This window comes from Neoarius graeffei, chromosome 22, assembly GCF_027579695.1.
Source record: "Neoarius graeffei isolate fNeoGra1 chromosome 22, fNeoGra1.pri, whole genome shotgun sequence".
Taxonomy (NCBI): domain Eukaryota; kingdom Metazoa; phylum Chordata; class Actinopteri; order Siluriformes; family Ariidae; genus Neoarius; species Neoarius graeffei.
Window position 1 is genome coordinate 42,020,403 of NC_083590.1, and position 15,653 is coordinate 42,036,055.

The window sequence follows — 15,653 nt, forward strand, 5'->3', positions numbered from 1 at the left end:
GAAAAGGCGTTAGAAACAGTCTGACGGCGCGCCTGCGCTTGGAAAGCTGTTTTCATGCACTCGGAGACACAAAGTGTGTTTTCCCACTCTGAACAAGTGCATATCACAATACTATGTTGAAAACTCGTTTCAGACGTGCTTTTACAGTTAATATGACAAATATGATGAAAATGTGTAAAAAGCTCCGTAACACGACAATCCATGCTTAGAAAGTTGTTAGATGTCGCATATGCTCGAATGCACTCAATTCTCTCAAAACCAGTGTTCCTTGTAAAACGTTTGCTTTATGCTCGGAAAAGGCGTTAAACAGTCTGACGGCGCTCCTGCGCTTGGAAAGCTGTTTTCATGCACTCGGAGACACAAAGTGTGTTTTCCCACTCTGAACAAGTGCATATCACAATACTATGTTGAAAACTCGTTTCAGACGTGCTTTTACAGTTAATATGACAAATATGATGAAAATGTGTAAAAAGCTCCGTAACACGACAATCCATGCTTAGAAAGTTGTTAGATGTCGCATATGCTCGAATGCACTCATTTCACTCAAAATCAAGGTTCCTTGTCAAACGTTTGCTTTATGCTCGGAAAAGGCGTTAGAAACAGTCTGACGGCGCGCCTGCGCTTGGAAAGCTGTTTTCATGCACTCGGAGACACAAAGTGTGTTTTCCCACTCTGAACAAGTGCATATCACAATACTATGTTGAAAACTCGTTTCAGACGTGCTTTTACAGTTAATATGACAAATATGATGAAAATGTGTAAAAAGCTCCGAAACACGACAATCCATGCTTAGAAAGTTGTTAGATGTCGCATATGCTCGAATGCACTCATTTCACTCAAAATCAAGGTTCCTTGTCAAACGTTTGCTTTATGCTCGGAAAAGGCGTTAGAAACAGTCTGACGGCGCGCCTGCGCTTGGAAAGCTGTTTTCATGCACTCGGAGACACAAAGTGTGTTTTCCCACTCTGAACAAGTGCATATCACAATACTATGTTGAAAACTCGTTTCAGACGTGCTTTTACAGTTAATATGACAAATATGATGAAAATGTGTAAAAAGCTCCGTAACACGACAATCCATGCTTAGAAAGTTGTTAGATGTCGCATATGCTCGAATGCACTCAATTCTCTCAAAACCAGTGTTCCTTGTAAAACGTTTGCTTTATGCTCTGAAAAGGCGTTAAACAGTCTGACGGCGCTCCTGCGCTTGGAAAGCTGTTTTCATGCACTCGGAGACACAAAGTGTGTTTTCCCACTCTGAACAAGTGCATATCACAATACTATGTTGAAAACTCGTTTCAGACGTGCTTTTACAGTTAATATGACAAATATGATGAAAATGTGTAAAAAGCTCCGTAACACGACAATCCATGCTTAGAAAGTTGTTAGATGTCGCATATGCTCGAATGCACTCATTTCACTCAAAATCAAGGTTCCTTGTCAAACGTTTGCTTTATGCTCGGAAAAGGCGTTAGAAACAGTCTGACGGCGCGCCTGCGCTTGGAAAGCTGTTTTCATGCACTCGGAGACACAAAGTGTGTTTTCCCACTCTGAACAAGTGCATATCACAATACTATGTTGAAAACTCGTTTCAGACGTGCTTTTACAGTTAATATGACAAATATGATGAAAATGTGTAAAAAGCTCCGTAACACGACAATCCATGCTTAGAAAGTTGTTAGATGTCGCATATGCTCGAATGCACTCAAAACCAGTGTTCCTTGTAAAACGTTTGCTTTATGCTCTGAAAAGGCGTTAAACAGTCTGACGGCGCTCCTGCGCTTGGAAAGCTGTTTTCATGCACTCGGAGACACAAAGTGTGTTTTCCCACTCTGAACAAGTGCATATCACAATACTATGTTGAAAACTCGTTTCAGACGTGCTTTTACAGTTAATATGACAAATATGATGAAAATGTGTAAAAAGCTCCGTAACACGACAATCCATGCTTAGAAAGTTGTTAGATGTCGCATATGCTCGAATGCACTCAATACCAGTGTTCCTTGTAAAACGTTTGCTTTATGCTCTGAAAAGGCGTTAAACAGTCTGACGGCGCTCCTGCGCTTGGAAAGCTGTTTTCATGCACTCGGAGACACAAAGTGTGTTTTCCCACTCTGAACAAGTGCATATCACAATACTATGTTGAAAACTCGTTTCAGACGTGCTTTTACAGTTAATATGACAAATATGATGAAAATGTGTAAAAAGCTCCGTAACACGACAATCCATGCATAGAAAGTTGTTAGATGTCGCATATGCTCGAATGCACTCAATTCTCTCAAAACCAGTGTTCCTTGTAAAACGTTTGCTTTATGCTCTGAAAAGGCGTTAAACAGTCTGACGGCGCTCCTGCGCTTGGAAAGCTGTTTTCATGCACTCGGAGACACAAAGTGTGTTTTCCCACTCTGAACAAGTGCATATCACAATACTATGTTGAAAACTCGTTTCAGACGTGCTTTTACAGTTAATGTGACAAATATGATGAAAATGTGTAAAAAGCTCCGAAACACGACAATCCATGCTTAGAAAGTTGTTAGATGTCGCATATGCTCGAATGCACTCATTTCACTCAAAATCAAGGTTCCTTGTCAAACGTTTGCTTTATGCTCGGAAAAGGCGTTAGAAACAGTCTGACGGCGCGCCTGCGCTTGGAAAGCTGTTTTCATGCACTCGGAGACACAAAGTGTGTTTTCCCACTCTGAACAAGTGCATATCACAATACTATGTTGAAAACTCGTTTCAGACGTGCTTTTACAGTTAATATGACAAATATGATGAAAATGTGTAAAAAGCTCCGTAACACGACAATCCATGCTTAGAAAGTTGTTAGATGTCGCATATGCTCGAATGCACTCAATTCTCTCAAAACCAGTGTTCCTTGTAAAACGTTTGCTTTATGCTCTGAAAAGGCGTTAAACAGTCTGACGGCGCTCCTGCGCTTGGAAAGCTGTTTTCATGCACTCGGAGACACAAAGTGTGTTTTCCCACTCTGAACAAGTGCATATCACAATACTATGTTGAAAACTCGTTTCAGACGTGCTTTTACAGTTAATATGACAAATATGATGAAAATGTGTAAAAAGCTCCGTAACACGACAATCCATGCTTAGAAAGTTGTTAGATGTCGCATATGCTCGAATGCACTCATTTCACTCAAAATCAAGGTTCCTTGTCAAACGTTTGCTTTATGCTCGGAAAAGGCGTTAGAAACAGTCTGACGGCGCGCCTGCGCTTGGAAAGCTGTTTTCATGCACTCGGAGACACAAAGTGTGTTTTCCCACTCTGAACAAGTGCATATCACAATACTATGTTGAAAACTCGTTTCAGACGTGCTTTTACAGTTAATATGACAAATATGATGAAAATGTGTAAAAAGCTCCGAAACACGACAATCCATGCTTAGAAAGTTGTTAGATGTCGCATATGCTCGAATGCACTCATTTCACTCAAAATCAAGGTTCCTTGTCAAACGTTTGCTTTATGCTCGGAAAAGGCGTTAGAAACAGTCTGAAGGCGCGCCTGCGCTTGGAAAGCTGTTTTCATGCACTCGGAGACACAAAGTGTGTTTTCCCACTCTGAACAAGTGCATATCACAATACTATGTTGAAAACTCGTTTCAGACGTGCTTTTACAGTTAATATGACAAATATGATGAAAATGTGTAAAAAGCTCCGTAACACGACAATCCATGCTTAGAAAGTTGTTAGATGTCGCATATGCTCGAATGCACTCAATTCTCTCAAAACCAGTGTTCCTTGTAAAACGTTTGCTTTATGCTCTGAAAAGGCGTTAAACAGTCTGACGGCGCTCCTGCGCTTGGAAAGCTGTTTTCATGCACTCGGAGACACAAAGTGTGTTTTCCCACTCTGAACAAGTGCATATCACAATACTATGTTGAAAACTCGTTTCAGACGTGCTTTTACAGTTAATATGACAAATATGATGAAAATGTGTAAAAAGCTCCGTAACACGACAATCCATGCTTAGAAAGTTGTTAGATGTCGCATATGCTCAATACCAGTGTTCCTTGTAAAACATTTGCTTTATGCTCTGAAAAGGCGTTAAACAGTCTGACGGCGCTCCTGCGCTTGGAAAGCTGTTTTCATGCACTCGGAGACACAAAGTGTGTTTTCCCACTCTGAACAAGTGCATATCACAATACTATGTTGAAAACTCGTTTCAGACGTGCTTTTACAGTTAATATGACAAATATGATGAAAATGTGTAAAAAGCTCCGTAACACGACAATCCATGCTTAGAAAGTTGTTAGATGTCGCATATGCTCGAATGCACTCATTTCACTCAAAATCAAGGTTCCTTGACAAACGTTTGCTTTATGCTCGGAAAAGGCGTTAGAAACAGTCTGACGGCGCGCCTGCGCTTGGAAAGCTGTTTTCATGCACTCGGAGACACAAAGTGTGTTTTCCCACTCTGAACAAGTGCATATCACAATACTATGTTGAAAACTCGTTTCAGACGTGCTTTTACAGTTAATATGACAAATATGATGAAAATGTGTAAAAAGCTCCGTAACACGACAATCCATGCTTAGAAAGTTGTTAGATGTCGCATATGCTCGAATGCACTCAAAACCAGTGTTCCTTGTAAAACGTTTGCTTTATGCTCTGAAAAGGCGTTAAACAGTCTGACGGCGCTCCTGCGCTTGGAAAACTGTTTTCATGCACTCGGAGACACAAAGTGTGTTTTCCCACTCTGAACAAGTGCATATCACAATACTATGTTGAAAACTCGTTTCAGACGTGCTTTTACAGTTAATATGACAAATATGATGAAAATGTGTAAAAAGCTCCGAAACACGACAATCCATGCTTAGAAAGTTGTTAGATGTCGCATATGCTCGAATGCACTCATTTCACTCAAAATCAAGGTTCCTTGTCAAACGTTTGCTTTATGCTCTGAAAAGGCGTTAGAAACAGTCTGAAGGCGCTCCTGCGCTTGGAAAGCTGTTTTCATGCACTCGGAGACACAAAGTGTGTTTTCCCACTCTGAACAAGTGCATATCACAATACTATGTTGAAAACTCGTTTCAGACGTGCTTTTACAGTTAATATGACAAATATGATGAAAATGTGTAAAAAGCTCCGTAACACGACAATCCATGCTTAGAAAGTTGTTAGATGTCGCATATGCTCGAATGCACTCAATTCTCTCAAAACCAGTGTTCCTTGTAAAACGTTTGCTTTATGCTCTGAAAAGGCGTTAAACAGTCTGACGGCGCTCCTGCGCTTGGAAAGCTGTTTTCATGCACTCGGAGACACAAAGTGTGTTTTCCCACTCTGAACAAGTGCATATCACAATACTATGTTGAAAACTCGTTTCAGACGTGCTTTTACAGTTAATATGACAAATATGATGAAAATGTGTAAAAAGCTCCGTAACACGACAATCCATGCTTAGAAAGTTGTTAGATGTCGCATATGCTCGAATGCACTCAAAACCAGTGTTCCTTGTAAAACGTTTGCTTTATGCTCTGAAAAGGCGTTAAACAGTCTGACGGCGCTCCTGCGCTTGGAAAGCTGTTTTCATGCACTCGGAGACACAAAGTGTGTTTTCCCACTCTGAACAAGTGCATATCACAATACTATGTTGAAAACTCGTTTCAGACGTGCTTTTACAGTTAATATGACAAATATGATGAAAATGTGTAAAAAGCTCCGTAACACGACAATCCATGCTTAGAAAGTTGTTAGATGTCGCATATGCTCGAATGCACTCATTTCACTCAAAATCAAGGTTCCTTGTCAAACGTTTGCTTTATGCTCGGAAAAGGCGTTAGAAACAGTCTGACGGCGCGCCTGCGCTTGGAAAGCTGTTTTCATGCACTCGGAGACACAAAGTGTGTTTTCCCACTCTGAACAAGTGCATATCACAATACTATGTTGAAAACTCGTTTCAGACGTGCTTTTACAGTTAATATGACAAATATGATGAAAATGTGTAAAAAGCTCCGTAACACGACAATCCATGCTTAGAAAGTTGTTAGATGTCGCATATGCTCGAATGCACTCAAAACCAGTGTTCCTTGTAAAACGTTTGCTTTATGCTCTGAAAAGGCGTTAAACAGTCTGACGGCGCTCCTGCGCTTGGAAAGCTGTTTTCATGCACTCGGAGACACAAAGTGTGTTTTCCCACTCTGAACAAGTGCATATCACAATACTATGTTGAAAACTCGTTTCAGACGTGCTTTTACAGTTAATATGACAAATATGATGAAAATGTGTAAAAAGCTCCGTAACACGACAATCCATGCTTAGAAAGTTGTTAGATGTCGCATATGCTCGAATGCACTCAATACCAGTGTTCCTTGTAAAACGTTTGCTTTATGCTCTGAAAAGGCGTTAAACAGTCTGACGGCGCTCCTGCGCTTGGAAAGCTGTTTTCATGCACTCGGAGACACAAAGTGTGTTTTCCCACTCTGAACAAGTGCATATCACAATACTATGTTGAAAACTCGTTTCAGACGTGCTTTTACAGTTAATATGACAAATATGATGAAAATGTGTAAAAAGCTCCGTAACACGACAATCCATGCATAGAAAGTTGTTAGATGTCGCATATGCTCGAATGCACTCAATTCTCTCAAAACCAGTGTTCCTTGTAAAACGTTTGCTTTATGCTCTGAAAAGGCGTTAAACAGTCTGACGGCGCTCCTGCGCTTGGAAAGCTGTTTTCATGCACTCGGAGACACAAAGTGTGTTTTCCCACTCTGAACAAGTGCATATCACAATACTATGTTGAAAACTCGTTTCAGACGTGCTTTTACAGTTAATGTGACAAATATGATGAAAATGTGTAAAAAGCTCCGAAACACGACAATCCATGCTTAGAAAGTTGTTAGATGTCGCATATGCTCGAATGCACTCATTTCACTCAAAATCAAGGTTCCTTGTCAAACGTTTGCTTTATGCTCGGAAAAGGCGTTAGAAACAGTCTGATGGCGCGCCTGCGCTTGGAAAGCTGTTTTCATGCACTCGGAGACACAAAGTGTGTTTTCCCACTCTGAACAAGTGCATATCACAATACTATGTTGAAAACTCGTTTCAGACGTGCTTTTACAGTTAATATGACAAATATGATGAAAATGTGTAAAAAGCTCCGTAACACGACAATCCATGCTTAGAAAGTTGTTAGATGTCGCATATGCTCGAATGCACTCAATTCTCTCAAAACCAGTGTTCCTTGTAAAACGTTTGCTTTATGCTCTGAAAAGGCGTTAAACAGTCTGACGGCGCTCCTGCGCTTGGAAAGCTGTTTTCATGCACTCGGAGACACAAAGTGTGTTTTCCCACTCTGAACAAGTGCATATCACAATACTATGTTGAAAACTCGTTTCAGACGTGCTTTTACAGTTAATATGACAAATATGATGAAAATGTGTAAAAAGCTCCGTAACACGACAATCCATGCTTAGAAAGTTGTTAGATGTCGCATATGCTCGAATGCACTCATTTCACTCAAAATCAAGGTTCCTTGTCAAACGTTTGCTTTATGCTCGGAAAAGGCGTTAGAAACAGTCTGACGGCGCGCCTGCGCTTGGAAAGCTGTTTTCATGCACTCGGAGACACAAAGTGTGTTTTCCCACTCTGAACAAGTGCATATCACAATACTATGTTGAAAACTCGTTTCAGACGTGCTTTTACAGTTAATATGACAAATATGATGAAAATGTGTAAAAAGCTCCGAAACACGACAATCCATGCTTAGAAAGTTGTTAGATGTCGCATATGCTCGAATGCACTCATTTCACTCAAAATCAAGGTTCCTTGTCAAACGTTTGCTTTATGCTCGGAAAAGGCGTTAGAAACAGTCTGAAGGCGCGCCTGCGCTTGGAAAGCTGTTTTCATGCACTCGGAGACACAAAGTGTGTTTTCCCACTCTGAACAAGTGCATATCACAATACTATGTTGAAAACTCGTTTCAGACGTGCTTTTACAGTTAATATGACAAATATGATGAAAATGTGTAAAAAGCTCCGTAACACGACAATCCATGCTTAGAAAGTTGTTAGATGTCGCATATGCTCGAATGCACTCAATTCTCTCAAAACCAGTGTTCCTTGTAAAACGTTTGCTTTATGCTCTGAAAAGGCGTTAAACAGTCTGACGGCGCTCCTGCGCTTGGAAAGCTGTTTTCATGCACTCGGAGACACAAAGTGTGTTTTCCCACTCTGAACAAGTGCATATCACAATACTATGTTGAAAACTCGTTTCAGACGTGCTTTTACAGTTAATGTGACAAATATGATGAAAATGTGTAAAAAGCTCCGTAACACGACAATCCATGCTTAGAAAGTTGTTAGATGTCGCATATGCTCAATACCAGTGTTCCTTGTAAAACATTTGCTTTATGCTCTGAAAAGGCGTTAAACAGTCTGACGGCGCTCCTGCGCTTGGAAAGCTGTTTTCATGCACTCGGAGACACAAAGTGTGTTTTCCCACTCTGAACAAGTGCATATCACAATACTATGTTGAAAACTCGTTTCAGACGTGCTTTTACAGTTAATATGACAAATATGATGAAAATGTGTAAAAAGCTCCGTAACACGACAATCCATGCTTAGAAAGTTGTTAGATGTCGCATATGCTCGAATGCACTCATTTCACTCAAAATCAAGGTTCCTTGACAAACGTTTGCTTTATGCTCGGAAAAGGCGTTAGAAACAGTCTGACGGCGCGCCTGCGCTTGGAAAGCTGTTTTCATGCACTCGGAGACACAAAGTGTGTTTTCCCACTCTGAACAAGTGCATATCACAATACTATGTTGAAAACTCGTTTCAGACGTGCTTTTACAGTTAATATGACAAATATGATGAAAATGTGTAAAAAGCTCCGTAACACGACAATCCATGCTTAGAAAGTTGTTAGATGTCGCATATGCTCGAATGCACTCAAAACCAGTGTTCCTTGTAAAACGTTTGCTTTATGCTCTGAAAAGGCGTTAAACAGTCTGACGGCGCTCCTGCGCTTGGAAAACTGTTTTCATGCACTCGGAGACACAAAGTGTGTTTTCCCACTCTGAACAAGTGCATATCACAATACTATGTTGAAAACTCGTTTCAGACGTGCTTTTACAGTTAATATGACAAATATGATGAAAATGTGTAAAAAGCTCCGAAACACGACAATCCATGCTTAGAAAGTTGTTAGATGTCGCATATGCTCGAATGCACTCATTTCACTCAAAATCAAGGTTCCTTGTCAAACGTTTGCTTTATGCTCTGAAAAGGCGTTAGAAACAGTCTGAAGGCGCTCCTGCGCTTGGAAAGCTGTTTTCATGCACTCGGAGACACAAAGTGTGTTTTCCCACTCTGAACAAGTGCATATCACAATACTATGTTGAAAACTCGTTTCAGACGTGCTTTTACAGTTAATATGACAAATATGATGAAAATGTGTAAAAAGCTCCGTAACACGACAATCCATGCTTAGAAAGTTGTTAGATGTCGCATATGCTCGAATGCACTCAATTCTCTCAAAACCAGTGTTCCTTGTAAAACGTTTGCTTTATGCTCGGAAAAGGCGTTAAACAGTCTGACGGCGCTCCTGCGCTTGGAAAGCTGTTTTCATGCACTCGGAGACACAAAGTGTGTTTTCCCACTCTGAACAAGTGCATATCACAATACTATGTTGAAAACTCGTTTCAGACGTGCTTTTACAGTTAATATGACAAATATGATGAAAATGTGTAAAAAGCTCCGTAACACGACAATCCATGCTTAGAAAGTTGTTAGATGTCGCATATGCTCGAATGCACTCATTTCACTCAAAATCAAGGTTCCTTGTCAAACGTTTGCTTTATGCTCGGAAAAGGCGTTAGAAACAGTCTGACGGCGCGCCTGCGCTTGGAAAGCTGTTTTCATGCACTCGGAGACACAAAGTGTGTTTTCCCACTCTGAACAAGTGCATATCACAATACTATGTTGAAAACTCGTTTCAGACGTGCTTTTACAGTTAATATGACAAATATGATGAAAATGTGTAAAAAGCTCCGTAACACGACAATCCATGCTTAGAAAGTTGTTAGATGTCGCATATGCTCGAATGCACTCAATTCTCTCAAAACCAGTGTTCCTTGTAAAACGTTTGCTTTATGCTCTGAAAAGGCGTTAAACAGTCTGACGGCGCTCCTGCGCTTGGAAAGCTGTTTTCATGCACTCGGAGACACAAAGTGTGTTTTCCCACTCTGAACAAGTGCATATCACAATACTATGTTGAAAACTCGTTTCAGACGTGCTTTTACAGTTAATGTGACAAATATGATGAAAATGTGTAAAAAGCTCCGAAACACGACAATCCATGCTTAGAAAGTTGTTAGATGTCGCATATGCTCGAATGCACTCATTTCACTCAAAATCAAGGTTCCTTGTCAAACGTTTGCTTTATGCTCGGAAAAGGCGTTAGAAACAGTCTGACGGCGCGCCTGCGCTTGGAAAGCTGTTTTCATGCACTCGGAGACACAAAGTGTGTTTTCCCACTCTGAACAAGTGCATATCACAATACTATGTTGAAAACTCGTTTCAGACGTGCTTTTACAGTTAATATGACAAATATGATGAAAATGTGTAAAAAGCTCCGAAACACGACAATCCATGCTTAGAAAGTTGTTAGATGTCGCATATGCTCGAATGCACTCATTTCACTCAAAATCAAGGTTCCTTGTCAAACGTTTGCTTTATGCTCGGAAAAGGCGTTAGAAACAGTCTGAAGGCGCGCCTGCGCTTGGAAAGCTGTTTTCATGCACTCGGAGACACAAAGTGTGTTTTCCCACTCTGAACAAGTGCATATCACAATACTATGTTGAAAACTCGTTTCAGACGTGCTTTTACAGTTAATATGACAAATATGATGAAAATGTGTAAAAAGCTCCGTAACACGACAATCCATGCTTAGAAAGTTGTTAGATGTCGCATATGCTCAATACCAGTGTTCCTTGTAAAACATTTGCTTTATGCTCTGAAAAGGCGTTAAACAGTCTGACGGCGCTCCTGCGCTTGGAAAGCTGTTTTCATGCACTCGGAGACACAAAGTGTGTTTTCCCACTCTGAACAAGTGCATATCACAATACTATGTTGAAAACTCGTTTCAGACGTGCTTTTACAGTTAATATGACAAATATGATGAAAATGTGTAAAAAGCTCCGTAACACGACAATCCATGCTTAGAAAGTTGTTAGATGTCGCATATGCTCGAATGCACTCATTTCACTCAAAATCAAGGTTCCTTGACAAACGTTTGCTTTATGCTCGGAAAAGGCGTTAGAAACAGTCTGACGGCGCGCCTGCGCTTGGAAAGCTGTTTTCATGCACTCGGAGACACAAAGTGTGTTTTCCCACTCTGAACAAGTGCATATCACAATACTATGTTGAAAACTCGTTTCAGACGTGCTTTTACAGTTAATATGACAAATATGATGAAAATGTGTAAAAAGCTCCGTAACACGACAATCCATGCTTAGAAAGTTGTTAGATGTCGCATATGCTCGAATGCACTCAAAACCAGTGTTCCTTGTAAAACGTTTGCTTTATGCTCTGAAAAGGCGTTAAACAGTCTGACGGCGCTCCTGCGCTTGGAAAACTGTTTTCATGCACTCGGAGACACAAAGTGTGTTTTCCCACTCTGAACAAGTGCATATCACAATACTATGTTGAAAACTCGTTTCAGACGTGCTTTTACAGTTAATATGACAAATATGATGAAAATGTGTAAAAAGCTCCGAAACACGACAATCCATGCTTAGAAAGTTGTTAGATGTCGCATATGCTCGAATGCACTCATTTCACTCAAAATCAAGGTTCCTTGTCAAACATTTGCTTTATGCTCTGAAAAGGCGTTAGAAACAGTCTGAAGGCGCTCCTGCGCTTGGAAAGCTGTTTTCATGCACTCGGAGACACAAAGTGTGTTTTCCCACTCTGAACAAGTGCATATCACAATACTATGTTGAAAACTCGTTTCAGACGTGCTTTTACAGTTAATATGACAAATATGATGAAAATGTGTAAAAAGCTCCGTAACACGACAATCCATGCTTAGAAAGTTGTTAGATGTCGCATATGCTCGAATGCACTCAATTCTCTCAAAACCAGTGTTCCTTGTAAAACGTTTGCTTTATGCTCGGAAAAGGCGTTAAACAGTCTGACGGCGCTCCTGCGCTTGGAAAGCTGTTTTCATGCACTCGGAGACACAAAGTGTGTTTTCCCACTCTGAACAAGTGCATATCACAATACTATGTTGAAAACTCGTTTCAGACGTGCTTTTACAGTTAATATGACAAATATGATGAAAATGTGTAAAAAGCTCCGTAACACGACAATCCATGCTTAGAAAGTTGTTAGATGTCGCATATGCTCGAATGCACTCAATTCTCTCAAAACCAGTGTTCCTTGTAAAACGTTTGCTTTATGCTCTGAAAAGGCGTTAAACAGTCTGACGGCGCTCCTGCGCTTGGAAAGCTGTTTTCATGCACTCGGAGACACAAAGTGTGTTTTCCCACTCTGAACAAGTGCATATCACAATACTATGTTGAAAACTCGTTTCAGACGTGCTTTTACAGTTAATATGACAAATATGATGAAAATGTGTAAAAAGCTCCGTAACACGACAATCCATGCTTAGAAAGTTGTTAGATGTCGCATATGCTCGAATGCTCTCAAAACCAGTGTTCCTTGTAAAACGTTTGCTTTATGCTCTGAAAAGGCGTTAAACAGTCTGACGGCGCTCCTGCGCTTGGAAAGCTGTTTTCATGCACTCGGAGACACAAAGTGTGTTTTCCCACTCTGAACAAGTGCATATCACAATACTATGTTGAAAACTCGTTTCAGACGTGCTTTTACAGTTAATATGACAAATATGATGAAAATGTGTAAAAAGCTCCGTAACACGACAATCCATGCTTAGAAAGTTGTTAGATGTCGCATATGCTCGAATGCACTCAATACCAGTGTTCCTTGTAAAACGTTTGCTTTATGCTCTGAAAAGGCGTTAAACAGTCTGACGGCGCTCCTGCGCTTGGAAAGCTGTTTTCATGCACTCGGAGACACAAAGTGTGTTTTCCCACTCTGAACAAGTGCATATCACAATACTATGTTGAAAACTCGTTTCAGACGTGCTTTTACAGTTAATATGACAAATATGATGAAAATGTGTAAAAAGCTCCGTAACACGACAATCCATGCATAGAAAGTTGTTAGATGTCGCATATGCTCGAATGCACTCAATTCTCTCAAAACCAGTGTTCCTTGTAAAACGTTTGCTTTATGCTCTGAAAAGGCGTTAAACAGTCTGACGGCGCTCCTGCGCTTGGAAAGCTGTTTTCATGCACTCGGAGACACAAAGTGTGTTTTCCCACTCTGAACAAGTGCATATCACAATACTATGTTGAAAACTCGTTTCAGACGTGCTTTTACAGTTAATGTGACAAATATGATGAAAATGTGTAAAAAGCTCCGAAACACGACAATCCATGCTTAGAAAGTTGTTAGATGTCGCATATGCTCGAATGCACTCATTTCACTCAAAATCAAGGTTCCTTGTCAAACGTTTGCTTTATGCTCGGAAAAGGCGTTAGAAACAGTCTGACGGCGCGCCTGCGCTTGGAAAGCTGTTTTCATGCACTCGGAGACACAAAGTGTGTTTTCCCACTCTGAACAAGTGCATATCACAATACTATGTTGAAAACTCGTTTCAGACGTGCTTTTACAGTTAATATGACAAATATGATGAAAATGTGTAAAAAGCTCCGTAACACGACAATCCATGCTTAGAAAGTTGTTAGATGTCGCATATGCTCGAATGCACTCAATTCTCTCAAAACCAGTGTTCCTTGTAAAACGTTTGCTTTATGCTCTGAAAAGGCGTTAAACAGTCTGACGGCGCTCCTGCGCTTGGAAAGCTGTTTTCATGCACTCGGAGACACAAAGTGTGTTTTCCCACTCTGAACAAGTGCATATCACAATACTATGTTGAAAACTCGTTTCAGACGTGCTTTTACAGTTAATATGACAAATATGATGAAAATGTGTAAAAAGCTCCGTAACACGACAATCCATGCTTAGAAAGTTGTTAGATGTCGCATATGCTCGAATGCACTCATTTCACTCAAAATCAAGGTTCCTTGTCAAACGTTTGCTTTATGCTCGGAAAAGGCGTTAGAAACAGTCTGACGGCGCGCCTGCGCTTGGAAAGCTGTTTTCATGCACTCGGAGACACAAAGTGTGTTTTCCCACTCTGAACAAGTGCATATCACAATACTATGTTGAAAACTCGTTTCAGACGTGCTTTTACAGTTAATATGACAAATATGATGAAAATGTGTAAAAAGCTCCGAAACACGACAATCCATGCTTAGAAAGTTGTTAGATGTCGCATATGCTCGAATGCACTCATTTCACTCAAAATCAAGGTTCCTTGTCAAACGTTTGCTTTATGCTCGGAAAAGGCGTTAGAAACAGTCTGAAGGCGCGCCTGCGCTTGGAAAGCTGTTTTCATGCACTCGGAGACACAAAGTGTGTTTTCCCACTCTGAACAAGTGCATATCACAATACTATGTTGAAAACTCGTTTCAGACGTGCTTTTACAGTTAATATGACAAATATGATGAAAATGTGTAAAAAGCTCCGTAACACGACAATCCATGCTTAGAAAGTTGTTAGATGTCGCATATGCTCGAATGCACTCAATTCTCTCAAAACCAGTGTTCCTTGTAAAACGTTTGCTTTATGCTCTGAAAAGGCGTTAAACAGTCTGACGGCGCTCCTGCGCTTGGAAAGCTGTTTTCATGCACTCGGAGACACAAAGTGTGTTTTCCCACTCTGAACAAGTGCATATCACAATACTATGTTGAAAACTCGTTTCAGACGTGCTTTTACAGTTAATATGACAAATATGATGAAAATGTGTAAAAAGCTCCGTAACACGACAATCCATGCTTAGAAAGTTGTTAGATGTCGCATATGCTCAATACCAGTGTTCCTTGTAAAACATTTGCTTTATGCTCTGAAAAGGCGTTAAACAGTCTGACGGCGCTCCTGCGCTTGGAAAGCTGTTTTCATGCACTCGGAGACACAAAGTGTGTTTTCCCACTCTGAACAAGTGCATATCACAATACTATGTTGAAAACTCGTTTCAGACGTGCTTTTACAGTTAATATGACAAATATGATGAAAATGTGTAAAAAGCTCCGTAACACGACAATCCATGCTTAGAAAGTTGTTAGATGTCGCATATGCTCGAATGCACTCATTTCACTCAAAATCAAGGTTCCTTGACAAACGTTTGCTTTATGCTCGGAAAAGGCGTTAGAAACAGTCTGACGGCGCGCCTGCGCTTGGAAAGCTGTTTTCATGCACTCGGAGACACAAAGTGTGTTTTCCCACTCTGAACAAGTGCATATCACAATACTATGTTGAAAACTCGTTTCAGACGTGCTTTTACAGTTAATATGACAAATATGATGAAAATGTGTAAAAAGCTCCGTAACACGACAATCCATGCTTAGAAAGTTGTTAGATGTCGCATATGCTCGAATGCACTCAAAACCAGTGTTCCTTGTAAAACGTTTGCTTTATGCTCTGAAAAGGCGTTAAACAGTCTGACGGCGCTCCTGCGCTTGGAAAACTGTTTTCATGCACTCGGAGAC